The sequence below is a fragment of the Puma concolor genome, chromosome A3, assembly GCF_028749965.1.
Source record: "Puma concolor isolate L17-30 chromosome A3, mPumCon1.1.hap2, whole genome shotgun sequence".
Lineage (NCBI taxonomy): Eukaryota > Metazoa > Chordata > Mammalia > Carnivora > Felidae > Puma > Puma concolor.
The window spans coordinates 86,586,138-86,613,103 of NC_141669.1; the positions used below are offsets into that span (position 1 = coordinate 86,586,138).

At 43.1% G+C, this 26,966-nt stretch overlaps 1 protein-coding gene across 3 annotated transcripts in view; it reads left to right on the forward strand.

Annotated features, from left to right (window-relative positions):
• NCK2 (NCK adaptor protein 2) overlaps positions 1 to 26,966 on the forward strand; it is a 153,177-nt gene that overhangs the window by 58,408 nt on the left and 67,803 nt on the right. For all 3 annotated transcript variants that reach the window (XM_086701455.1, XM_086701456.1, XM_086701454.1), the window contains exon 2: positions 20,177 to 20,362. The gene's annotated coding sequence lies outside the window, so the exon portion shown is untranslated. The remainder of the gene's footprint in view (positions 1 to 20,176; positions 20,363 to 26,966) is intronic.

Below are 26,966 nucleotides of genomic sequence, written 5' to 3' on the forward strand. Positions count from 1 at the left end.
CCTAAGATACAAACATTTATTATCCTTTTTAGGTCTTTGACTCACACCTTATCCCACCAGCCCCTTTTCTTTCTGCCTCTTTCCCTGCGCCCACAGAAGAAAAGCTGACATTGATTTATAAGCTTTTCTTCCTTTGCCAAATTCAGAACCTTAGAAAATACCTCTATTTTAGCCTTTCTACTAGTTTTTTTGGGGGGAGGCCCTTAAATTTGAGAGGGTTCTGAAGCCTGCGTCGACTTTTTTTTTTTTTTTCCCTCTGCAGAATAAAACAAGAGTTTGTGCTGTTTCCGGGTACTGAATGTTGTGCTCACGGGTCTGGGGCAGGAAGGGACCACCAGCCCTGTTCCGTGTTGTTCCAGTGGAAGGGCAGAAGATGGTTTCCGTGTCTTCCGAAGTAAGAAAAGTCGGCATGCCCAAGTGGCAGGCTGCCAGTCTGTGTGGGCAAGTGGAAGGAAGTCCTGAAATACTGTGCCCACTCACAGGACGGCGTCGTGGGGACTTCAGGGTTGGTGGAGAGTATAGCGCGGCCCTCATCATGTTGGGGTTCCTGTCAGGCCTGAGGGAGAGGGCTGTAATCACATGAAGGAAAAAATCATTGATTGGGTTTCTAGCAACTCTCAACCGAGATGGGATCCGTTATGATTACCCCATAGTTGGAATGAGGGAGCAGAAGCCAAGCATGTGGTAACCACAGTTGAGACAAAGCACCTTAGATTGTGGAAGCCGATCGGCTTGTGCCTTTCTGTGGAAACAGGATGCTTCTGGAAAACAAAACCAGTTCGTAAATTTGGCCCTGAAAACTCTTTGAGCAATTTGGTGTGGAGTCATTAATTTATGGTTTCATAACTTTTTAAAGCTACTGGCACTAACTGCAGATTTCTAAAGAGTTTAATCATCCTCAGGAAGGTCTGACTGTGGGACGACTGGCTGCATTAATCTGATTCAGTTCATTTCCGAAGAGAACAAAATTATATCTACGTTCTCATTAATTTACGGGTGTGATCCATCTATTTCAGAGCCAATATTAAATTATCTCCAATCTCCAGAAGATGTGTTTTTGAACATAAGTAGCTGTAGGATTTAGGATTCTCTGAAAGGAGTAGACGTTAAGGTTAGCTTGCTGTAAGATGTGTTTTCTATCTGCTGTTATTATTTTGTTGAAAAAAATTTTTATTTGAAAGAATAATGCGTATAAACAAGCAAACAAAAGGCAGCTGAAATCTAACGTGGAGGAAAGCCTGCCTCCTGTCACCAGATGGCCTCACCAGAGGCAAGGCTTATAGTTTCTTGTACGTCCAGAATGTTCTGGAAATATCTAAGTAATAGGTTACTCAAGTCATTACTTTCCTTATTGCCCCCCCCTTTTTCTTATAACATGAAGAGGTTTCTCTATTACTTACTTTTAAAAATAAGTAAAACCACTGAATACGTTTTAATTGCCAAATTTTTATGGTGTGTGAATTGTATCTCAATTTAATAAAAAGTAACCTTAGAGTTTGGGGACTGATTTAGAGAGAAGAAATGAAGGGTGAAATGCTTTTATTTTCGTATTGTCAGATACAAATAGTGAGGTTCCCGAAAGATCCCTGTAGCTAGGATTAAAAACCTATTTTTATGGGTTATTTAGATGGAGAAGCCTATAGTGAGCTCACCAAGGTTACTGATAATTAAGTTCAAATGGGTCATGAATCTCAACATAATGAGGATAAAGTGCGGGATGCACTTGAGGCAGCTTAACCAGGCAGCCAAGTGGTAGTTAAGTTTCTTCATAGATAAATGCATTTGGGAAAATAATCCCAAGTGTTCTTAACCGTATTTTTCTTAGTTAACAATCTATTTCTGAACTCTTTCCTCTTTAGAATTTAGAGGCATTCCTCCTTTTTTGTGTGAGTAGCACTTTGTATATAGATGTAATATATTTTACTGTTTACCTATTGATGGACATTTAGGCTGTTTCTTTTTTTTTTTTTTTAATTTTATTTATTTTAAGAAATCTCTACACCCAGTATGGGGCTCAAACTCATGACCCCGAGATCAAGAGTTGCATGCTCTTCCGCCTGAGCCAACCAGGCGCCTCGAGGCTGTTTCTGTTTTGATACATCTTACCCAATTGCTTTTCACTGAGTTGTGTGATTTTGCATTTTTGTCACCAGTACAGGAGCTTCCCCACAGCCTCACCAATATGCCATTTTATTGTGATAAAATTAAATTTTTTTTTATTTTGAAATAAATTTAGGCTTACAAAAATTGCAAAAATAGTGCAAAATTCTCTGTATACCCTTCATCCAGCTTTCTCAAATGTTAACATTTTAAATAACCACATGGCAGTGATCACAATGGGAAGTTCACATGATACCGTGCTGTTACCACATTTTCTGATCTCTGACATTCTGATAGGTGAGCAGTGGTATCTTCCTATGGCTTTGGTATACGTGTTTTATTACAAGTGAAGTCTAGCATCTATCTGAAAGCCAGATATTTTCTTTCCCAGTTTCCTTTGCCCCTTTTCTTGATTTGCCGGTCTTCTAATCAATTGTAAGGAGCTCTCCTTGAATTAGGAAGAGTGTCATGAATTGCAAATATTTTTTTTCTTAACTTTTTATTTGTCTTTTGGATTTGCCTGGGGTATATTTTGCCGTGTAAAAAACCATTTTTATTTTTATGTAGATGAATTCAAACATCTTTTGTGGTTTCTGGATTTTTAGTCATAGATTTAAAAAAGTTTTTCCTTCAAGGCTATAAAGAATTTCTTCCATATGTCCTTCTATACTTTTATTTTTTCACGGTAAACCTTAGATGCATTTGGAATTCATCCTGTTGTAGGATGTGAAGTGTGGCTCCAACTTTGTTCCAGATGGCTACCAAAGTATCCCATCACTATTTATTGAGAAGTCGTGTCTTTCCCCCAATGACTGCAGCCAGCACCCATTGTCATATACTAAATTCCCAGAAGCATTTGGTCCTGTTTCTGTGTTCCTATTTCTAACGTTTCTATAAGTCCTTTCCGTTATATGCCATGCCCAAGTGGAACTGCTGAGTTCTTTGAAAACTTCCTATTATTTTATTTTTATTTATTTATTTTTTAAAAATTTTTTTTTCAACGTTTATTTATTTTTGGGACAGAGAGAGACAGAGCATGAACAGGGGAGGGGCAGAGAGAGAGGGAGACACAGAATCGGAAACAGGCTCCAGGCTCCGAGCCATCAGCCCAGAGCCCGACGCGGGGCTCAAACTCACGGACCGCGAGATCGTGACCTGGCTGAAGTCGGACGCTTAACCGACTGCACCACCCAGGCGCCCCAAAACTTCCTATTATTTTAAATAAGATAACCTTCTATGCAAGTCCATAAAAAGCAAATCGCTGTACTTCTATATAAATAAATGAGAAGACAGAGGCCCAAGGATCACAGAGTTGTTTTGGCCTGGGGTAGAAAGCAGATGGTTCCCTCTATTGTGTCCAAAAGTGCATACAATAGATCCCTTGCAAGAAGGCATTTAGAGGGTCCTTACCTGGACCACCCCTCTGCAGTCTTGCCATCTGTGTTCTTGGATGTGGGAGGCAGGTTAAGGATGCCTGGTGAGAAATTTGATTGAAAACAGTTAATGACAACATTTTTTTGAATAATGTTTTATTTATTTTTGAGAGAGTTGAGGAGGAGGAGTTGCAGAGAGAGGCAGACAGAGAATCTGAAGTGGGCTCTGTGCTGACAGCGGAGAGCCAAATGTGGGGCTTGAATTCGTGAACTGTGAGATCATGACCTGAGCCAAAGTTGGATGGTCAACCGACTGAGCCACACCCAGGCGCCCCTGACATTTTTTTTTTTTTTTTTTTTTTTGGTTAAAGAGGGGGAAGAAAAAGAGAGGGCAGGTGGGTAAGAATCCCCTGAAGCCTTTTCTTTGGTATGTTTAACTTTTGGTCTTTTGGAAATCTGTATCACTTAGAACTGCCATGCTCATAGGACACAGTTAAGCCTGTCTTCCCACCAGTGTTTGACAGAGATTGTAACCAATTTCTCCCTTAGCACATGCTCCTCTGGAAGACGGTTCAGTGCAGTTGTTCAGCCTAGGTACCCCGTGCAGTCTGGCTGTCTGTGGTCTCCAGCACGAGAGGCGGCATGCGTAAGGTCGAGGCCAAGGGCTCCAGATTCTCACTGCACCCGTGCACCTCTGTACGTCTGTTAACTTCCTTGCTTCGAATGGGAACAATAAAACCTCATCCTGATGTCAGGACTGAATGTGATAACGTAGGATTGGTGTTTAGCCTGTTAGTCTGTGGCACCCAGTAAACGCTGAGTAAGGGACTGCTGTTGCATTGGTCTGTTTTCCTTCCCTCTTTAGTGCGTGAAACTCCGAGGCACACAATTCCTGAATTTGCAAGCTGATGGAAGATAGGATATGACCTGGGAGTAAATGAGAGAGTGGCATGTACGTGTGTGACTGGCAGAGGTGAGGTGAGGCGAGCCTCAACGTTCTGAGGTCCAAAACAAAAAAATGTTCGTTCTGTCTTTTGTTGTTTTTTTTAAACAAATTTTTTTTAAACCTTTATTTATTTTTGAGACAGAGCATGAACAAGGGAGGGTCAGAGAGAGGGAGACACAGAATCTGAAACAGGCTCCAGGCTCTGAGCTGTCAGCACAGAGCCCAACGCGGGGCTCGAACTCACGGACCGTGAGATCATGACCTGAGCTGAAGTCTGAACTACCCAGGCACCCCTGTCTTTTGTTGTTAGAGAGATGGACCGAGAGCGTAGGCGTGGTGTTTGGTGTCAGATATGACCAGTCGCAGAGGCAGGACTCATCAACTTTCCCCTACATCGGGGGGTTTTTGTTGCTGTTTTTTTGTCAAAAAGAATAATCCTTAAAATAGAGCATATGAAACAGATACTGTGGAGGAGGAATTGAAGCCCAAAAGGAGAGAAGTGAGCAGAGCACTTGACCGCGTTGCATTCGAAGCTCCAGGTTCAGATGCAGTGTGTGCACACTCACTGGTGGATGACAGAATCCCTGTTGATATTCTCTGCATGGCCTTGAAGGAGAGAAGTTCCAGGAGGTTGGAGCCGGTGTATGTTCTAATTTTCTAAAAGGAGAAGAAAGCAGGATCAGGAAAGAGACCGATAAACAGGTTACTGAATGGAGATGAAAGCTGGGAGCAGGGAGCCTGTCGGCATCTCTTCTTGACGCCACATGGCTGGATTTCAGCAGTGTCTCGATAAAGTTGGACCCACTTACGTCTGTAGTGTTAATATACCTTCTCACTTTGGGCCCTCCCTTCTGACCCAGGGCATTCTTTAGGAGCCTTCTGGGCTGTTGTCTCCTTGGGGTTTCATCTGCGGTCATCTGCCCTCCTGGTGCTCTCTAAGTCCCCCCAACCCTATCCACTGACCAGTGCATTTCCTCCCCTAACCCCATATCACCTCATGTGCTCCGTACGTTGTTGGGGGATGGTTGTGTGTGTTTTATTTTCATAGTCTGTTTACACATACAAAAAAGGGTGTACAATATCAACAGAAAGAAAAGGAGAAAGTCTGAGGGACAGAGCCTGTGAGACACCTTTGTCGCATGCTTGGCTATAGCTCAAGGGTGTGAGGGGGTGTGGCTCATGGCCCAAAGAAAAGATAGGGAGTTCCAGGGCCAACAGAGCGACCTCCACCCATCGTCCTCTGATCTCCCAGTTGGCTGCTCATCTACTCTGGGGGGACTGTCCTTGGTCTTCTCTGACAGGCCCAATGCAAATGTTGGGTGTTTAGGGGCAGGGTGGCCCTCGGCTCACTCCCCCACTATGACCAGAGGCATTTCAGTGTCTAATAGGGGGAACAAAGTAGTGTTTTCTCTGAGTGCCCCTATGCACCTGGGACTTCGTATGCCACTTACTGTATACAACACATCTATATAACACATCTCTTTTTGCTATTTTATAGATGAGGAAACCTAAGCTTTAGACGCAGTAAGCCATTTTGCCAAAAGACAGAGCCAGTAAGGATGGGGCTGGCATTTCATTCCAAAGCCAAAGTTCGTTCACCAAACAGGCCCATCTCCCTGTGTATCGAACTATTATGTGAATTGATAGCTGGTATGATGGCCTTATGGCCACCGAGTGTAGACTGCTAGTTTGACCTTCCCTGAGTGAAGGTCTCAGATGTGTGCTGTCCTTGGCAGTGATTTGTACCGCAGCATGGATGGAAACCTGGGTATCAGATTTGACCATGATAAACGGATGGAGTGATAGGGATCATCCAGGACTGAATCAGAATCTCGAATTCTTGGGGTGCCTGGGTGGCTCAGTCGGTTAAGCGTCCGACTTTGACTCAGGTCACGATCTCGCGGTCCATGAGTTCGAGCCCCAAGTTGGGCTCTGGGCTGATGGCTCGGAGCCTGGAGCCTGCTTCTGATTCTGTGTCTCCCTCTCTCTCTGCCCCTCCCCCATTCATGCTCTGTCTCTCTCTGTCTCAAAAATAAATAAACGTTAAAAAAAATTTTTTTTTTAAAAGAATCTCGAATTCTTGCAGAGCTGGAACGATGGACTGAAACCGGCCTGGTGAAGTGGAGCAGGAGGATTAGTGAGGAGCACACAACGCTCAGAAAACACCTGCCCAGGTGTGATGAGAGGCCACCCCCCCCCTCCGCCCCGCCCCGCCCCCCACGCAGGTGTGATGCTGCCTGAAAAGCATGGCGGGGTCAGGCACTGTTACCATGCGAGTTAGCAGCAGTGTGTCCATTTTCTGGTCATCCCTGACTGATTGTGTGCGTCTCTTACACAAGTGATGGACAGTGATCTATAGCATCCAGAAGTCCCATTTTGGCTCTTCCAGTCAGTCATCTGTTGAGTCTGCTTTGTGGGAGTAAACCAATACGTCTGTCTTGTCTACTGTGTGTCCAGCACCCAGCACGGTATGGGTTGGGTGACTTAACTTGAAGTCTGCCTAGAAGCAAGAATGGGGTGATGAGTTTCAGGGAACCTTGTCCTCTTTCCAGTGAGGAAGGTTTTGCTTGGAGAAGAGGTCCCGAGAGACATTTGTAGGTCCTCTGTCAGAAGATTCGTCTCAGGAAAGTGAGATTAGACCTCCTTGTTTGTTCCATCATAAAGTATTTTTTACCTAAAGCTGTTATGTTTGTTTATACATACACACACACACACACACACACACACACACACACACACACACACACACTCAGTTTGATTGTCTCCTTATAATTTTTTTATTTCAATTTTTTTTAATGTTTATTTATTTTTGAGAGAGAGATGAGACAGAGCGTGAGCAGGGTAGGGCCAGAGAGAGGGAGACACAGAATCGGAAGCAGGCTGCAGGTTCTGAACTGTCAGCACAGAGCTGACACGGGGCTCAAACCATGAACCGTGAGATCATAACCTGAGCCGAAGTCGGACGCCCAACCGACTGAGCCACCCAGGCGCCCCTTGTAATTTTTTAATTGTAAAGCAGACATTAGCAGAAATTGTGGATAGCACGCATCTGTTTTAGACGTTACCTAGAAAAAGTTAGCTGATGTTATATTATATTATAAAATAATTCACCTATATTATATAGGTGAATTTTCTTGTAACTGAAGCAATAAAGAAACTCTGCTGTGTCATCTCATATTTGACTTTGGTCCCTCACCAGAATGAGGTCTTTAGAAGGACAGCAGGTATTCTGTGCCTTATTTATGTACGGTGTTTGCACATAGTGGATATGTTGCACGTTTTCATTGACTAAGCATGCCTTTGATTCTACCAGTGAGGTGACTGATACTGCCTCCAAGCAAACCTAGTCTCCGAGGCTAAGTAGAAGCCTCAACATCCTAAAACTAGTGAGACGTAGACCTGGGATTTGCATCCAGTTTAAACAAAGTCCTTGTGTCCTTTACAGCCTATGCAGAGGTATGGCCAACTTCATTACCTGGATTAATCTTCTTCCAGACAGCCCTTGTGTTCGAATATTGAAAGTTGAGAGAATAAGGTTTCTTGATCTGGCCCTTTTTACTTTCTCTTCTTCCTCTGTAGTAGTGGTTCTTACCTGCGGCTGCCATTGTAACCACCAGGAGCTTTCATAAACTGTAGACATACTAATTGAGTAGATGTTAGGAAGGATCTGTTGAGAATGAATAGGCAAGCTAGTGCCCTTTCCGTTTCTGGATTACATGGTAAAAACACTCAAGATGTTGGCTATTGTACACAACCTGAAGATACTCTGTATTTTGCCTACTTGAGAATCTGAGTGATGGGTTGTAAGGTGAAGGAGAAATTGAACTCATGAGCTGAGTCTGTTCTGTCCCTCAACCTCTCAAAGGTTTTGGCTTTGCATGTTTTTATGGGACAAATTACATGCATAGAGGCAGTTGTAAATTTCATTGTTTATTAATTTCAAGACCTAGTCCATAAAGGGTTGGTTGAACAAAATGGTGAATTCAGAGCAAGTTTGAAATCTCTTCCTGTTTCCTCTTGTGCACAAAATTGCATTGCGGAGCGAAAGTTTATCATTTCATAATGTGTGTAAATGAAGGGATCAAAGCTTTTTTCTTTTTTGATGCTTACACTGGGTGAGGATTATCTGAGAAGACCTGGCAGACCAAGGAAATGGGTTTGACTTTCTGCCAGGTGGTCATTGAAATGTTTTTTCCTTTGTGCCCAGTTAAAAGGCTGGGCCTGTAGATTTTCACGCTCTCGTCTGGTTTCAGCTTTGGAAGTGCTTACACAGCTAATCTGGCATTTGTGATTATTTCTACTTTGAGCTCACCAGGAGGCTCTTTGGGGATATTCAGACAGAAATGACTTAATTGGATTTCAGCCCACACACAGTATTTGAATGGCTTTATGGATGACATTAATTGGGCAGCTGCCATAGGAAGTCATATATATATATATATATATATATATATATATATATATATATATATATATGAACTCTAGAATTTCAAAGTACTCTTTGATTCATTCCCTCTCATTGATTCATTGCTAATTTATTTAACAAGTGAAATACTCTAGAAAAATTAATTTATAGCAGTAAAATTAAGAAATATGGTTCGTTAAGTAGAACCATCCTTTGGTTTTGGCCTGGTTACATCATTATCTGTATTTAAGGCTCCATGTTCACACTCACAAGCTGGCTCAAGGACAGTTGTATAAGGGATTCAGGGTCTCTTGGATTGAAATTTGGGAGGAGAGGATTCTGGGCCAGATGGCACTGAATGCTGTAGGGTATTGGACAGTTGCAACAGATCTTACAAATATAATTAAGGAAGTGAAAGTTTATTGGATGATAAATGTCGGATATTATCATTTTATCGAGCGCCTGCCATGTGGCCAAGCCATATGGACCTCAGCATGTGGAGGTCCTTTCCTGGAGGCTCTTCCTGTCTAGATAGCCTTGAAATAGGAGAGTTTATGATTATAAAAGAGTGATTTCTTCAGAAACATCTTCCATTCCTGTAGAATGTCCCCAAAAGGAGAACATTTGAGTTCATGTCTGAGCAATGAGTTGGATTTGGCTGGACAGTGGCTTTGGGAAGCTGGAGGGGTAAAGATATTCCCAATATAGGGAAAGAAATAGTAGACATAAAGGCACAGAATTGTGAAAGCATCTGGCATTTGGGGAAAATGGGGGTTAAACACACTCTGACCATTTTAGGAATATTTAAAAGTAGCTAAGCATACTTTCGGAACACAATATTATTAACACTTCCGTTCACTTGGAATAATCATAAATTTGTTCTGGAAGTTAAACTTTATAACTGTTAGCCTTTTTTTGATGGGAAAATTTAATTCACTCAACTTCCTTTTCATTCCATATTTTATGGAATTTTATGGGATACGTTTAGGGGATACTATATTATCTATATGAGCATCACCCCTAATTAAAAGTGGGAGAAACAAATCAAGTGTATTCAGTACCCATCAGAAATGAATGAAATAGGATAATATGCAGTGAGATTTTTTTTTTTCCACACAGTTCTTAGAAGCAAATTCGGGGCACATGGGTGGCTCACTCGTTAAGCGTCCCACTGTGGCTCAGGTCATAATCTCACGGTCCGTGGGTTCGAGTCCCGCATCAGGCTCTGTGCTGACAGCTTAGAGCCTGGAGCCTGCTTCAGGTTCTGTGTCTCCCTCTCCCTGTGCCCCTCCCCCACTCATGGTCGGTCTCTCTGTGTCTCTCAAAAAAAAAAAAAAAAAAAAGAAGAAGAAGCAAATTCATTCTGTGGGAGGCTTCTCAGTTACCAGTAATTTACCAAATTAAAACAAACAACCTTCCCACAAAATCTTCCTCCAGAGCTCAATTGTTCTCTAAACTTCCAGGGATTTCTCAGATGCCAAAGATCATGGACTCTTCCAAGTCTTTTTTGAGCCACTACCTTCATCTAATAGCTATAAAAATCATGTCTCCCACCCTCATCTTGAGAGTTCCGTTTTGGTTTCTTAAAAGGCCAATGATGTGATCTAGAACAAAAATGGGGTTTGAATAGCCCTTCAGATCCCTGGAGTACTAAAATCTGCATCAGGCCCTATAGTTCACTCACTTAGGAATACGGTGGTTTAATCCTGAGTTAATGAGAACCTAGGCCCTCCCCTGAACAGCTCTCTCTAGATGTTTCCATCCTGTGATGCCCATACGTGTCAGCTGCAGGCTTAGCAGATTTAGTGTTCTCTCTAAAATTAATGTGTGGCACTAAAATAACGCCGAGGTGTTGAACTTGAAGGGCAGGGGAAATAAAGGATTTGAGATTTCTGATTTGATTAATTCTGGGCTTAGATTTATATAAAACAATGGAAATGTGCCTTGTAGAAAAAAAAAAAAGGACTCTTGTTTTAGAGAAATACAGGGGAAGCATTCTCAATAGGGTAGTTTGGGGGCATGAATGCTGCCTTTCTGGGGTTGTGTAAGAGTGTCCGTCAGTGAAACCATGCCACCTGGAGCCACTGCCCAGGACCCATCTGCCCCACAGATGGTTATTCTTTTTTAAATCATTTTATTAAAAACCAGAAGAACAGCATTCAGTGCTTCGACTATTTTATGACTTTTAGTCTTAGTATTATATACCTATTCCCAGTTGAAGAAGTAGAGTGGGACCTTTTCTTTTTGAAGGGCCTAGAAGTGGAGGGAAGCACCATGCCTGTGATCCCAGGGAGGATCCCGCTGGAAAATGGAACCAGTGGAGGAGTGCCTGGGTAGTTCAGTCGGTTGAGTGTCCTACTCTTGATTTCTGCTCAGGTCATGATCCCAGCGTCATGGGATCAAGCCCTTCGACTGGCTCTGCGCTGAGTGTGGAGCCTGCTTGGGATTCTCTCTCTCCCTCTCTCCCTCCTCCTCCCTCCTCCTCCCTCCTCCTCCCTCCCTCCCTTTTTCCCTCTCCCCCTCTCCCTCTGCCCCTCTTCCCTGCTCACACACACTCTCTCTAAAATAAAAAAGAGGGAAGGAAGGAAGGAAGGAAGGAAGGAAGGAAGGAAGGAAGGAAGGAAGGAAGGAAGGAAGGAAATGGGACCAGTGGAAAGGACGGAAGCGGAGGACTGCACTGATACATTAGTGCCTCCAATTTGTTTTGTCATTTACTGAATCATGGATTAATTGGGTTGCACCCTGGTACCAAGTACAGGGTCAGTCCTGGGTCTCTGCCCTTGAGAAAAGTTAGTCTTCTTCCATCTGATGAGTCCTTTGTGCTAACTGCCCATTTGCTGGAAATGCCAGGGGTGGAGGGACATGTAAAACAGCATCAGAGAAATGAAATTTACAACATCCAGAATGCTAAATGTTCTGCAGGACAAATGACCCAGCTTCTATAACAAATCATCATTAAAATAAAATAGATTTAAAGTGACTTGAAAGACATACAAAACATTGTAATTTATGGGCATTATTTGGATCCTGATTCAAATAAATCAGCTATAAAAAGACATTTATGAGGTGGCTTAGTTGGTTAATCCGGCTCTTGATTTTGGCTCAGGTCACAATCTCACAGTTCCTGAGTTTGAGTGCCACATTGCACTCTGTGCTGATGGTGTAGAGTCTGCTTGGGATTCTCTCTTTCCCTCTCTCTGCTCTTCCCCTTCTCATGTGTGTGCATGCTCTCTCTCTCTCTCTCTCAAAAAAACTTAAAAAGACATTTATAAGCAAATTGGGAGAATTGGAACACTAAATGTGAGGTTTATATTAAGGAATTAATTGTTCTTTTAGGGGTAATAATGGAGTTGCACTTATCTACTGGTGATACACACTGAAGTGTGTATAGATAAAATAATTTTTGTGTGGGATTTGCTTTCAAGTCACCTAGTCGGGATTGGGGCAGAGTGATTGCCTATAGGTCCATAGGTGTTGAGGTTGAGTGTTACTGTACCTGGGGAGACATACCCTGGTTACTTCTGCAAATGGTTAAACATCTCCGTTAAAATGCAAAGTACGCTGATTATGGTACAGTATGGTGAATGTTGCAGTAGGACTTTGCACTGAGGAGGGAAGGCAAGACCTTCTATGTAGGGGAACTGGGAGCATGTTCCCAGAGGTGGCAGTGTTTAAACTGGGTTTGGAAGAAAGAGTATGTGTGTGAAAACTGGAGAGTCTGTTCCTTTTGTGCCCAGGAGGAAGGAAGCCAGGAGATGCTGTGTGTTTTCTGGTGGATTTATTACTGACTGGTTCCTTCCATTCATTCATTCCTGCATTCATTTAGGGCATGTTTTTCAGGTTGCTGGGGTATGTGATGAGAACTGGTGAAGGAGATGGTATATTAGTTTGCGGGCTTCCATGACGAAAGACCACAGGCATTGACTGGCGTAAAGAACAGAAATTTATTTTCTCACAGTTCCGAGGCTGGAAGTCCAAGAGCATGGTGTTGGCAGGTTTGGTTTCTCTCCTTGGTTTGTAGATGGCTGCCATCTTGCTGCCTCCTCCCATGGTCATCCCTCTGTGCTCGAGCATTCCTAGTGTCTCTTCTTCTTATAAGGACGCCAGTCATATCAGATTAGCGTCAATCTCCATTTAACTTAATGACCTCGTTAAAGATCCTTTCTCCAAATACTGTCACATTCTGAAGTACTACTGGGGGTTAGGACTTCAACAGAGGAATCTGGGGGGACACAACTCAAACCCAGAAGGAAGAGTGCTTGACTGACTCTGGAGGTATCCAAAACTCTTTCGAGAGGAGGGGCCTTGAACAGCCTCTTGAAAGAGGGTAGGATTTCAGCCCTCTACTGGGCACTGGAACAGGGTGGGGAGGGAGCCGAGAATCTGCAGGAAGTTCCCAAATATGAGGTGAAGGTGGGAGACGGCTTTGGAGACCAAGGCAGTGAGCAGCCATCTTAGCAGTGGAGTTTGAAATGGCAGAACCGGAATGGAGAGGAGGGCTGATGGTGATGGCTTGCTTAGTGCCGGGGGCAGGGGGTATGGATGAGAGGAAGGGGAGAGAGCATGTGCCCTATGTCCTGGCTGGGCTTCCCTTCCGGAAAACCATGCAATGAAGAGAAATGGGAAAGGGGATGTGATTTTATCTAATAGATTAATGTCCTAATCACCAAAGTAAGACATAGTTGCAAAAATGTTACAGAGAAGTTAAGAGTAAAATCATAGTCCTCACCCCAGTTTCCACCCCATAAGCTTATTGGTTGTAACCACTGTTAATAACAGCCTGTGTCTGGCCTTCTTGCTTGCTTTTTAAGATTCTGTTTTTAAAAAGTGTAAATTAAAGAGAGAAAGAGAGAGAAGGAGGGAGGGGAGAGAGAAATAGGATTTGCTTGGGGTTCCTGGGTGGCTCAGTTGGTTGAGCGCCTGACTTTGGCTCAGGTCACGGTCTCACGGATTGTGAGTTTGAGCCCCATGTCCGGCTCTGTGCTGACAGCTCAGAGCCTGCAGCCTGCTTCTGATTCTGTGTCTCTCTCTTGCTCTGCCCCTCTCCCGCTCATGCTCACTCTTTCATTCAAGAATAAATAACACATTAAAAAAAAAATTAGAGAATTTGCTCACCCCTACCCCATTTGTTGACCTTGGCCTTTCTTCCATTTCCCCCCATTCTTTCAGTTCTTTATCCCCCAAAAGTAAAGGACTTGAACTTCAGCAAAATAATTAATAATTCTTACACATATTCATAGTTAAAAGCCTTTGAATTACCTGGCACACCAGAATTGTCTCAGGTAAGATTTTAGAGTCTGTGTGTCTTGTCTTGTGTTGCCTTGCCTTCCCTGTCCGTCCATCCTGCCTTTTGAAACAAAAGGGGGTTTTGCCCAAGTTTTATCCAGTGGTGCATGTTAGTGTTTAAGGTTTAGTTTTGTCAGTGTACCTTTTATGCGTATTGTAACTATCTGGACAGCAACAGGCCTGTGTCGTAAAGAGTGCTAGTGAGCCTTTTAATAATGTGACGGCCATGCCTCATTTTGTTGCTCTTTGGTCATATTGCGTTTTTCACGAATTGAAGGTTTGTGGCAACCCTGGGTTGAGCGAGCCTATTGGCGCCACTTTTCCAACGGCATTTGCTCACTTCACATCTTCATGCCATGTTTTGGTTAAGGCTTGCAGTATTTCCAACTATTGCATTAGTATTACATTTGTGATTAATCACAGTGATCAGTGATGATGGCTGGCATTTTTTTTTAGCAATGAAGTATTTTTTAATTACGCACGTACATTGTTTTCTTAGACCTAATGTTATTGCACACTTAATAGGCTGCGTTATAGTGTAAATATAGCTTTAAATGCACTGGAAAGCCAAAAAAAAAAAAAAATCATGACTTGCTTCTTGCAGTATTCATTTTATTGCAGTGGTCTGGAACTGAACCCTCCGTAACTCCAAGGTATGCCTGTGTGTGTCATTAGATTGTCTAGCTATGGCGTTGGGGTGGATAGCAGGCTTTGTAGGCTGATCCCGAAAACTGATTTGGACAAGGGGGAAGATCTCAGGAGTAACACACCTTATCAGACCTTTTGGAGAATGGAGTTTTGTACCATCAACTGTATAAACAAAAATCTTTACAAACCATTGGAAGTGGGGTTGCTAATCAAATTCCTGTCTGTTAGAATTTTTAGGCAGTGGACTGTAAAACTTAAATTCATATTAAGATTTGCATTATGACTTTTTTGTCATGGTATTTTAGATAAGCCTTAATAATTTTTTTGGTACCGCATTGTCAAGTTTGATAATTCTTAAATTCACTTGTACGTCAAAGCCGCAGAATTGGAGCTGAAGGACCCTTGTCCTGAAGGAGGAAACAGAGGCACAGAGTCATACAGGGCATTGGGTCACTGAACCAGGCCTGGGACCCCATTCTGATGTGTGCCCTCATGCCACTTTTTGTGATCCTTATATGTGGTTGACCCCATTGCCTGCAGTTTCAGTCCTACAAGGCAGAAATTTCCATTATTTTAGAACGTAGAAACCTCAGAGCTTAAAATCTGACCCATTTTCCCTCCTCTCCAAACACCTGCCTTAGCCATATGTGATGGCACTTTGTGGCTGTTCAGAGAGTTAGAAATCAGTACTTCTTTTTTTTTTTTTTTTTTTTCCATTTTCATTAATGAACTTCTAATCAACAGATATAATCAACTGATAACCAGCATTGTCATTTAGAACAGATAGAAATCCAGCCCAATGCAGAAAATCTTGGAGTTTGTCAGGGCGCCTGGGTGGCTCAGTAGGTTAAGCATCCAACTTCGGCTTGGGTCGTGATCTCATGGTTCGTGGGTTTGAGCCCCGTGTCACGCTCTGTGCTGATGGCTCAGAGCCTAGAGCCTGCTTTGGATTCTGTGTCTCCGTCTCTCTCTTTGCCCCTCCCCCATTCACGCTCTGTCTCTCTCAAAAATAAACACACACACACACACATAAAAATTAAAAAGAAAAAAACTTGGAATTTGTCCTGCTCAGGACTGCTTTATCTTGAGTAAGAATCCTAATTTCATGGGACCTTTTGAAATTTGGACCCTTGCTTATGGCCTTCCATTACTCTCTGGGCCCTGACTGGGGACCACTGTGCATGGTGTGAGTCCACATGGGGGAAGAAACTAGGGTTGAATTTTAGCCAGGCCACTCAAGGAGACTTTTGTATAGCTTTGTTCAGTGTCTGAAACTAGCACTTTCCCACCGGAATAAAGTTTTCCACCAAGTAGCTTGGTAGGAATGAAACATAGTTAGTTCTGCCAGAAGTCACCAAGATAGCCTGGCCCCATGTCCTTCTGGTCAGGCAGGGACCCTGCATATTCCTTCTGAGCTGGATGTCAGCTTGGGCCACTGTAGGGCCTATGTGCTCTGAAGAGGGGTCTCACGTGGAGAGGGCAAAGAGGGGTAAGAAAGGGTGAGATGAGGCTGTGACATTTGGGAGCCCAGAGGGCCTAAAATTAGGGGTCTGGAGGTTTCTCGTGGTGCATTTGGTATGTGTAAGATTGGGTTGTGATGCCCACCTGATGTAACCTGTGACTCTTTTGGTTGTGTGCACTACTCAACCCAGTCAGATGATGTTTTTCAGTAATTCTTTTTGCTGCATTAACATCTAAGAGAAACGGTTCCTTTGAAAATAAGGTGCTGTGTGCCTTCGTGGGCTTGCTTCTTTGACGCAGCATTATGCCGTCCCTACCTGATTGGAGAGGCTGAAGCTGGCCTCCCAGTGTAGCAGATACTCCAGACCGATGGCGGCGGCAGTCAGTCTCTGCTTGAGTCTCCAGGCTCTACCTGTTAGTGGTGATCTTTTCTGAGGAGAAAGAGCATTGGAAGGGCTCTGAAATCAGGCCAGGACGCCTGCCTGGCTCAGTCAGTTGAGCGTCTGACTTTGGCTCAGGTCACGATCTCACCGTTCGAGGGTTCAAGCCCCGTGTTGGGCTCTGTGCAGACAGCTCAGAGCCTGGAGCCTGCTTCGGATTCTGTGTCTCCCTCTCTCTCTGCCCCTCTGCCGCTCATGCTCTGTCTCTCTTAAAAATAAGTAAATGTTAATAAAAAAATTTGAAACCAGGCCAGCGTAGGTTTAGATTCTGGCTGTGGGCCATCTCGTGGCTTAGTCCCTGAGCTGAATGATAAGATTTCTCTCATCGGGTTGCTGTGAAGGGGGAACACCAGTGCAGTGTCTCACTGGGACCAGGACAAGCTCTTCTCGTCTCTGCCTGTTACTCCATTTCTGTCAATCAGGGAGAAGGAGAGGTGGTATCCCCTGAGCACTCACTATGAGCCTTCGGGAGATTTGGGTGGTCCAGGAACAGTGGCCAGCTGTAAAATAGGTAGAGCTGAGCGTCCCCGCACACAGCTTTGGGCCATCAGCAGAACGGGGGGCATACCCCCTTGCTAATCCTTCACGACTCCCCTGGAGTAAAGCGCATTAGTGATGGACGTCACCACTGGACCTCCATGCGGGGCTAAGGTATGAAGGACACCGCCCGGGACCTCCGGTGTCTGGTGCTGTAGCAGGCACTGGAAGTCTAAATGAGACTAAGGTCGGCACTGGTGGCGGGGCAGGGGGGCGGCATCTCTGTGCCAGGCCCTGGCCCCAGGACCCATAGTGCTCCCAGAATTGCAGATCGAGGTACCGAGGCACGCAAGCCCAGAGCACGCCCTCCCAGTTGAAACAGGTGCTGTAGCCAGATGCCCCCAGAAGACCAGGGAGAAGCCCCAAGTTGTGGCTCAGGTTTTTCAAATAATATTTGAGAAAAAGAAAATGTCAGTGTTACAGACAATTCAGAAAGCCCTGTGGATTTCGTGGTGATAAAATGTTGCATTATTAGGGTCCAAAGTAATGTGGAGGGGAGATATGTTTGGTCAGGGTTCATTGCTTTCTGGTTCTACCTCTTCGTCATCTGTTTCTAAAGGGAGATGCACATGGTGCTAGTGGGGAAATATTTTCAAAGGAAAACCTAGACACGTTTCGTATATTCCCGTCTGTGTGCAACACACTCTGTAGACTGTCCTTGAGTGAATTCTTGGGCGAGAACCTTCTGCAGTCCAGCTGACCTTGTGCTGGGTAACGTTTGCAGTCTGAGGTGGTTTTTGCACAAGAGTGTATGCTTTCCTGATGGGTTTAAATCTTTGTACTTAAGATCTGATTGGAAATGTTTGTCCTTACCAGAGGTTTTGAATACGCCAATGGCCCCACATTAAATAAACATAGGACGTGGGCAGGGTACATTTAAACCCAGGATGAGACAGGTCTTGATCCCTCTGTTTATTTCCATTGAAGGCGTATGCTTTGTGCATTGACCGTTTGTCTGTGAAATGCTTTTCTCTGGGAAAACACTGCAGCCTTCCTTTTTCACACTTGAATCCAGATAGCCATTCGTTGGATTCGAGCCCCGCATCGGGCTCTGTACTGACAGCTCAGAGCCTGGAGCCTGCTTCAGATTCCGGGTCTCCCTCTCTCTGTTCCTCCCCCGCTCTCACTCTGTCTCTCTCAAAAATAAATAAAGGTTAAAAAAAAAAAAAAAAAAAAGAATACTTGCTCAGGACCTGAGTCCGGATACTAAAACTTCTATTTCTGGAGATCCTGTCATTTGATTGTAAACATGTAGCAGAGAGAAGGGTGTAATTGTCCTGGTACACGTCTTGCCCAAACCTAGTATTTCTTTTGTGCTGCGGCATCACCTTTTCCTTGCATTAAATCATATGTATACATATATATTTTTTAAGGTCTGCAGCCTTTAAAATAATGCTAGAGAGTGCATAAAGAGGAATTAATTTTTTAATCAAAATTTATGAATGTGCCATATAACGTTTTTATGAAAGCCCTATTGAATTATCTTTTTCTATTGGACTAAAATAGAATTTGATTTTTTCCATGGGGTATTTAACGTTTTGGGTCATAATCATGCTAGGGATGAATAAATAGATCTTCTCTGAGTGAACTGTCAGGACCGATCCCCTCTGGGTCTGAAATGTAATTAAAACTGTCAGTGAACTCTCTTGGAGGGCCACAGAGCTTCAGGGTCCCCTCAGCAATGCTGGGCAAGGACTGAAAAGAGCCCCCCAAGTGCGGAGAACGTAAGGCAGCAGCAGATTCCCCCAGAGCAAGGGGGAGAGGCCACAGGTCATCTCCGTCAGGCTGCTCCTGTCCCCACTTCCTTGTGGTTTCTGGACGTTATTCTCAGGTTTCCTGCAGGGATGTTTTGTAGCACAAGGCTGTGGGGTCCAGTAGGGGATCTCTCCCAGTAAATGGCCAGTGCAAGAGACCTCCGAGACAGAGGAGTGAGTCTCTAAATTTAAACATCCCTGCTCTCTGCAACCCTTCTCCCTTCATTAGGCTCTCAGACTTGCTTCCTTTCCACCGGGCAACCTTTCTTTTGTCTCCAGCAGGCTTGGAAGGCTGTGGGGAGGAGCCGTCTTGGGGAAGAGGGCTGAAGAATCTTGGGAACTTAGGTGCCTGGGTGGAGGAGGAGGACGTTTTTGTTTGGGCAGGGGTCAGTAGGTACAAAGCAACTTTTTTCTGGGGTGTATTGAAAATATTGGACTCTCATGCACTGCTGGTGGGAATGCAAACTGGTGCATCTGCTCTGGCAAATAGTGTGGAGGTTCCTCAAAAAATTAAAAATAGAATTACCTTATGACCGAGCGATGACACTACTAGGAATTTGTCCGAAGGATATGGGAGTGCTGATGCGTAGGGGCACTTGTACCCCAATGTTTATAGCAGTGCTATCAACAATAGCCAAGGTATGGAAAGAGCCCAAGTGTCCATCAACTGATGAATGGATAAAGAAGATGTGGTTTATATATACCATAGAATACTACTCAGCAATGAGAAAGAATGAAATCCTGCAATTTGCAACAATGTGGATGGAACTGGAGGGTATTATGCTAAGTGAAATAAGTCAGGCAGAGGACAGTGATCATGTGTTTTCACTCATATGTGGAATTTAAGGAACTTAACAGAAGACCATGGGGGAAGGGAAGGGGCAAAAAATTAGTTTCAGAGGGAGGCAAACCATAAGAGACTCTTAAATACAGAGAACAAATTGAGGGCTGATGGGGGGGGTGGGGGAGAGGGGAAAATGGGTGATGGGCGTTGCAGAGGGCACTTGTTGGGATGAGCACTGGGTGTTGTATGTAAGCAATGATTCGTGGGAAACTACTCCCGAAACCAAGAGCACACTGTATACACTGTATGTTAGCTAACTTGACAATAAATTCTATTTAAAAAAGAAAATTACTGGTTTCAGGCAAATAATTTTCAGGCAGTTAACTTAAAATCAAACGAGCACGTGGTCCCAATAAATGTGTTTTTTTCTGTTTCCTTTCAGAATTCATATGTTCCTTCTATACAAGTGATTCCCCAGATCATAATCCTCTGCTGAGATTTGGGTTGGATTCAAGAATCTGGAGAATTCCTGCAGCTTTGTAACTTCAGGAGGTGTGACCAGCTGAGAAATTCACCTTTTGAGGAGTTCTGCGTTTTGCCAGTCATCTCTTATAACTGAGTGCCAAAGGTAAGCCTGTGATTTCTGCTTAAAACAGCTGGGAGAAGTTGGTGCTTTCGCCTCAAATCCTCGATTTGCATGGTAGGTTTTCCATTAGTAAAATGACAAGAAGTGTGGCCCTCATGTATTGAGCTACATAAACTGTAAGTTTTCAAGGGCCCTGGTTCAAAAATGGGTTGACTGTTCCTGCATCAGCACATGATGGCATTACTTGGGTAACCAGGAAGCAGAATGGTGGGTGTCCCCCCACTTATAAAATGCCCTGTGGCACCAGCTCGAGGTGGTCTTGAGTCTGTACAAGTCGAGGCCTTCCTTGTGCTGCTCTGGGACTATGAGATAAATAAGAATTGCCTTCAGGATGCTTTTGGTCTGGTAAAGGTTCATTCCAACTGTGACGCCTAGAAGAATAGTCTACGTGTAAATGTGCAAACGGATAAAGGATTCTGGGGAAAATTCTGCTTGTTTGTATGAGAAATCTGCTCGCACGTGTTAAAACTGTACCCGTAGTACAGCATGTGGGCTCTGAGATCCAGGGATCCTGTAATAGCCGTTCCTGGGCAGAAACATGTAGTCTGTATAACAGAAATATTTTTCAGCCCTAACAAATCATTTGGGACATATGATTGAAATTGTAAGGGTAGTGGTTTGGTAGTGTGGTTAATCTGGTGTTCTGTCTCTGGCTGGGCAGTAGGCAGGCTTTATGAAGAAGGTGCAGTTTGGAGGTGAGAGCACCCAATTCACTAGCTTTCCTTCAGACCCTTATTTTGCTTGTGTTATTCACAAATTGTTTTAAACTGTTCTTGAATCTATAACTTTGGGCTGTAGAATCTCTTGGTATGATTTCTGTAAGTTTATTAATTTGATATAGATGAGAATTAGCTTTCATTTCATCTAAAACTGCTGCTAAAATTTTTGTAAGTGGGTTTTTTTTTCCCCCTTAACGACTTTTTTTTTTTTTTTTGGAAGCTTCTTAATTTTACTTCTGCTCCTTTTTGATGTGTAGTAACCTGAACAGCACAGAAATAATAGGTAGTATTTCATAAGAGTGGGATTAAGTGTCTGGGTGTCTTCAGCTTATTATTATCCTTTATGATTTCACTTGGAGGAAATGACATGTCCCATTTATTTAGAGTGTCGTTCATTGTGATTTCCAGGTCTAGGGCTTGGTTTGGAATTGAGAGCTCGAAGGTCATATTGTGTAGCTGAATTCTATGCCCTCCTTCCTCTCTCCCACTATGCTTAAAGTTATCCTGACCCTGTGCCCCCTGGACTGGTCTCTTACTAGCTTTACATAGCCTCATGCGTCGATGGGGCACTGCCAGGTTTCTCCTTCAGACCTGATGTAAGGTAAACACCATTGGGATGTTTCATGTCCAATCCTAGGAGATTTCATTACACAGAAAAGCTCTTACCCTTTGCAAATCAATTTTTTATAATAGTCATTGAAGTGGAACCTTTTAAGACTTAGTCTTTTATAAATGCAGTCACGTATTTCATGGTAATAAGTGAGAAATTAGTGCAAATCCTCAAATCTGATCGTCAGGACTCATCAGGAATTCATCAGTATTAGAATGTGACACTTAATGACATTAACACACTTCATGTTATCACTTCAGTTATTCTGAAAGTGTCTCGTTCGGAGAGTGGTAAGGCAGAGAAAGTAACGTGCTCGCTCCTGGCAGTATATTCCGCACGAGTGCCCGGCAGGTATCTATTACTATTAGGCAAATGGTTGATTCCTGTGTACAGTTAGATAGAGAACCATTCATAACCATGAAAAGATACTTACAGAAATATCTATACACATATTATTTTAACTAGTTCATTTCTATAAGCTCATGACATCCATGACCAAAAAACCCTGATTGACTTATTAAGAATTACTTTTGTGGTTTAGAATAATGTCCAGTGGGAAAATCATTAGATGTATCCACTTGTATAATAAATATTTATTGTGAGCACCAACTAGATTCTAAACCATTTTTCTTACATTGACCGTTTTAGCACTGTGTTTTAGCAGCTACAAAAATAGATAAAATAAGCTCTAGAAAGCCTTTCTCATGCCCTTGTGGGATGAGGCTGGACCCTGACAGCTGTGGCTGAGGTTCTTACAGTGAGTCCCTGGTGCACATGGCAGGGCGAACTGGCTGGCCCTGAGAGGAGTCTGGAAAAGCCAGAGGATGCTCTCTGTTTGGAGTGAGTTTTGAAGAATGAGGGCGTGTGTGCACCGAGGCATACTGGGTCCCCTTGGCAAGGACAAGCTAGGTGAATTCACTGGGTAATGGATCTTAGAGTTTCCAGATCATTTAAGCAATATGGGTGGGGACCCAGCATGCTCTTTGGTCAGTGGTCTTTCAACTGCCAGCAGGAAAAGGGCACATTTTGGAAAGAAGTGACAGCTATGCTAGCTTGGTAAGGTGGTTAGAGGGATGTCAGCCTCGAATGAATTGCCCAGTTATTGGGACACCAAGTTTGCCCTGTCCTAGCGCAGACCTGCACCTAGGGCCGGGCTGAGGGTGGAATGAATGAAGACGGTGGAATGTCCATGCTGCATCTCAGAGGGGCCCAACTGGAGTCCCAAGCCCCTGTTTACCAAGTTGTGCACTTCCTTGCCCCATATTGTCTTCCCTGGAGCCTCCCCCACTTTGAGGTTGAAGAGCAGTATCTTGGGAACTCCCTAACCTTGACCCTGCCTATTTTGCGAAGTGGAGACCATGGGAGAAGCCTGGCGGCAGACCCTTTCCCATTTACATTAGAACTGTTAGAGAATGCGTAGCCTGTACTTGACTCTTCTCATGTATGATTGAGAATCGACTGGGGTTCATGGTCGTTGGAGGCTGGCTGGGGTTTACTGGGGATGGAAGACATGAAGGGCATGGTACACTATGCTGAAAATCTCTCATCTTTTGAGAAATGATTTAGAACCATTTTCAGGACAGAAGCTTAAGGGGTAGAAGGATCATGGTGTTATGGGGCAGGAAAGACCATGGCTTAGGTGAGAAGACTTGTGAGCGAAGTGAAGGAAAGGAGACGAAGATTTCAGACCGTCAATTTGCTGATAGTATCGGAGAGCAGATGTTAATGGGGATCCTGTCCACATCATTTCCTTTATTCTTTTTTTCAGTTTTCTGGAGGTCTGATTGACAAAATTGTAAGATACTGAAAGCATACTTTGTGGTGATTTGATACACCATATACACTGTGAAAGAATCCTGACCATCTAGTTAATTAACACATCCATCACCTCACATATTTCTCTTCTCCTGTGTGTATGTGAGAACATTTAGGTTCCCTCTTAGCAAATTTCGATTAAATAATGCAGTGTTATTAACTGTAGTCACTCTGTTATGTATTAGATCCTTAAGCTTTATTTATCTTCTAGCTGAAAGTGTGTCCCTTTTATCAACCTCTGGCTGTTTCCTCTAACCTCAGTCCCTGGCAACCACTTTTCTACTCTCTGTTTCTAGGAGTTTGACCCCCCCCCCCCCCCCCCGCCACCAGATATCGCATATAAGTGATCCTACACAAGATTTGTCTTTCTCTGCTGGCTTATTTCACTTAGCATAATGCCTCAGGGTCCATCCGTGTTGTCAAGAATGGCAGGATTTCCTTTTTTTTTTTTTTTTTTTTCACGGCTAAATGTTATTCCGTTATGCATAAACACCACATCTTAATCCATTCATTGCTGGATAGACACGTAGGTTGTTTCCGTATCTTGGCTATTGTGAATAACAATAGCAGTGAATTTGGGGGTGCATACATCTCTTTGATATCCTGTTTTCGTTTCCTTTGGATAGATATCCAGAAGTGGGATTGCTGGATCGTATGGTACTTGCGTTTGTAATCTTTTGAGGAATCTCCATAGTGTTTTCCACAGTGGCTGCACCAACTTACTTTCCTATCAACAGTGAGAAGGTGCTTCCTTTTCTCCACATACTTGTCAATACTTGTTGTCTCTTGTATTTTTACTAATAGCCATGCTAACAGGTATGATGAGGTGATATCTCATTGTGGTTTTGATACATTTCCCTGGTGATTAGTGATGTTGATCGCCTTTTCATGTACCTGTTGGGCATTTTAGATATCTTCTTTGGAAAAATATCTGTTCAGATCCTCTACCTATTTTTTGTTTGTGTTTTTGCTACTGAGTTGTATGAGTTCTTTATATATTTTGGATATTAGCCCTTCATCAGATAATGTGATTTGTATTTTTCCCCGTTCCGTAGGTTACTTTTCACTCTGTTTGTGGTTTCCTTTGCTATGCAGAAGCTTTTTAGACTGATGTAGTCCCACTTGTTTATCTTTGCTTTTGTTGACTTTTGCTTCCAAAAACACATTGCCAAGACCAATGTCAAGGAGCTTACTGCCTATGTTTTCTTCTGGGAGTTTAATGGTTTCGGGTGGTATATTCAAGCCTTTAATCTACTTTGAGTGAATTATGTCTATGGTGTAAGATAGTGGTCTAGTTTGATTCTTTTACATGTGGCTGTCCAGTTTTCCCAACACCATTTATTAAAGAGACTATTCTTTCCCTGCTGTATATTCTTAGCTCCTTTGTTGGAAATTAATTGATCATCCATGTATGGGATTATTTTGGGACTCTTTGTTCCATTGATCTATGTGTCTCTTTTTATGCCAACACCGTACTGTTTTTGATTACAACAGCTTTGTAATATAGCTTGAAATCAGAAATCCATGCCTCCAGCTTTGTGGGTCTTTTTTGTTTTTGTTTTTGTTTTTGTTTTTGTTTTTTTTTCCCTCAAGGTTGCTTTGGCTATTCAGGATCTTTTGTGGTTCCATAAAAATTTTAAGATTGTTCTATTTCTGACAAAAATGCCATTGGAATTTTGATAGGGATTGCACTGAGTCTGAAAATGGCTTTGGGTTATATGGACATTTTACCAATATTAATTCTTACAATCCATGAGCATGGAATATCTTTCTGTTTGTGTTTTCTTCGCTTTGTTTCGTCAGTGTCTTACAGTTTTCAGTGTATAGATATTGTACCTCCTCAGTTATATTTATTGCTAGGTATTTTATACTTAGTGATGCAATTGTAAATGAGATCGCTTTCTTAATTTCTCTTCCTGATAGTCCATTGTTAATGTAGAGGAACAGAACCGATATTTGTACAGCATATTGATATTGTATATTGCAACTTCATTGAATTTGTTTATCATGTCATCTGCAAATAGTGACCGTTTTTCTTCTTCCTTTCGGATTTGGGTGCTTTTTGTTTCTTTTTCTCGTCCAATTGCTCTGGCGAGGAATTCTAGTACTATGTTGAAAAGTGGCAGGAGTGGACATACTTCTCTCGTTCCTCGGTCTTTGGGGAAAAGCTATCAGTTTTTCCACTACTAGGTATGTTATTAGCTGTGAGCTTTATTATGTTGAGTTTACATTGCTAAAAAATACTGCAGTATTGATTCTACCACAGTTAACCTGGTGGTGGAGTTGATGGGAACCTGCTTTAACCTACTGGACACTTTTCAGTCCAGGTTTGCTCAAGTACAAGGGCTCTCAAACATCTGTACCTGTGCTCTCATTTGTACCCCATGCTTGTGTGATGCTTATAATGCAGGGCAGCATTCCATACAGATGGCACCACCCCTGGAGAGGGTGGCCCTGCCTCTCTCTCCCTGTTCTGGGCAACCAGTGAATTTGAAAAGGGATTTCACTTGACTGTAATATCTTTGTGCATCTTAGCAAATTTCACATTATTGCATATTAGGTTTGCTGCAACATTCTAACCAATTATGGTCTGAAAGTGGATATTTCTCTGTGTACCAAAGAAACACATTTTAGATGTCAGTCCTTTTTGTCTTCCCATCGATCCTTTTGTTTTGAACTTCTTGAAGAGTAAATGGAGGGACTGAGATGGATTTTTAAAAATGCTTTAAACTTACATTCCAGTGAGCTCTTTTCTTCTTCCAAGGATCGAAATTAAAATGGAGCATAAATTGTAAAAAAAACAAAACAAAACAAAAACAACCTACCAGACACTTTTCTGGTACCTGGCACAGGGCTTTTGCCACCTCTGTTGTTGTCCTTAATCTGAAAGACAGATCTCATTACCCCTATTTCATAAACAGAGGCACTAACCCTCAGGAGAGGGTAAGAGGATTGCCTGTGTTCATAGAGTTGAACTTGCACAATAGCATTTTGACCAAGGTCCTGGTTAATAAGTCCATGTTCTTTCTCTTCCCCATATCTCTGACATACCCTGGCAATGACACAGTAATCCCCTGTTGTCTGAGCACTAACTTGGGACCGGGGACCACTTGACACTCAGATTAAACAGCATGGCCAAAGCCCAGAGCGCATAAGAGCAGGCTGTACACCCACATTTTCCTGACCCAAAGCCTTTCATTCTTCCTAGACCATGAATTTTATCCATTTACTTATTTTTTTCCATAGGAAAGTCTCCAGGAACTAAGTATGGTTTGGAAGCAAGTCTCTTTTGGAAACTTAAAGAAGGGAGCATGAAGGAAAGCTTTGGGAAGGATCGGAGGGATGGGAGACAGGAAGCTGAATCCCGTGGAGGGCATTGTACCTGCTGAAGTCCTCGCGTCAGCTCAGCAGCTCGGGACCAAGCTGAGGTCAGGACACAGGC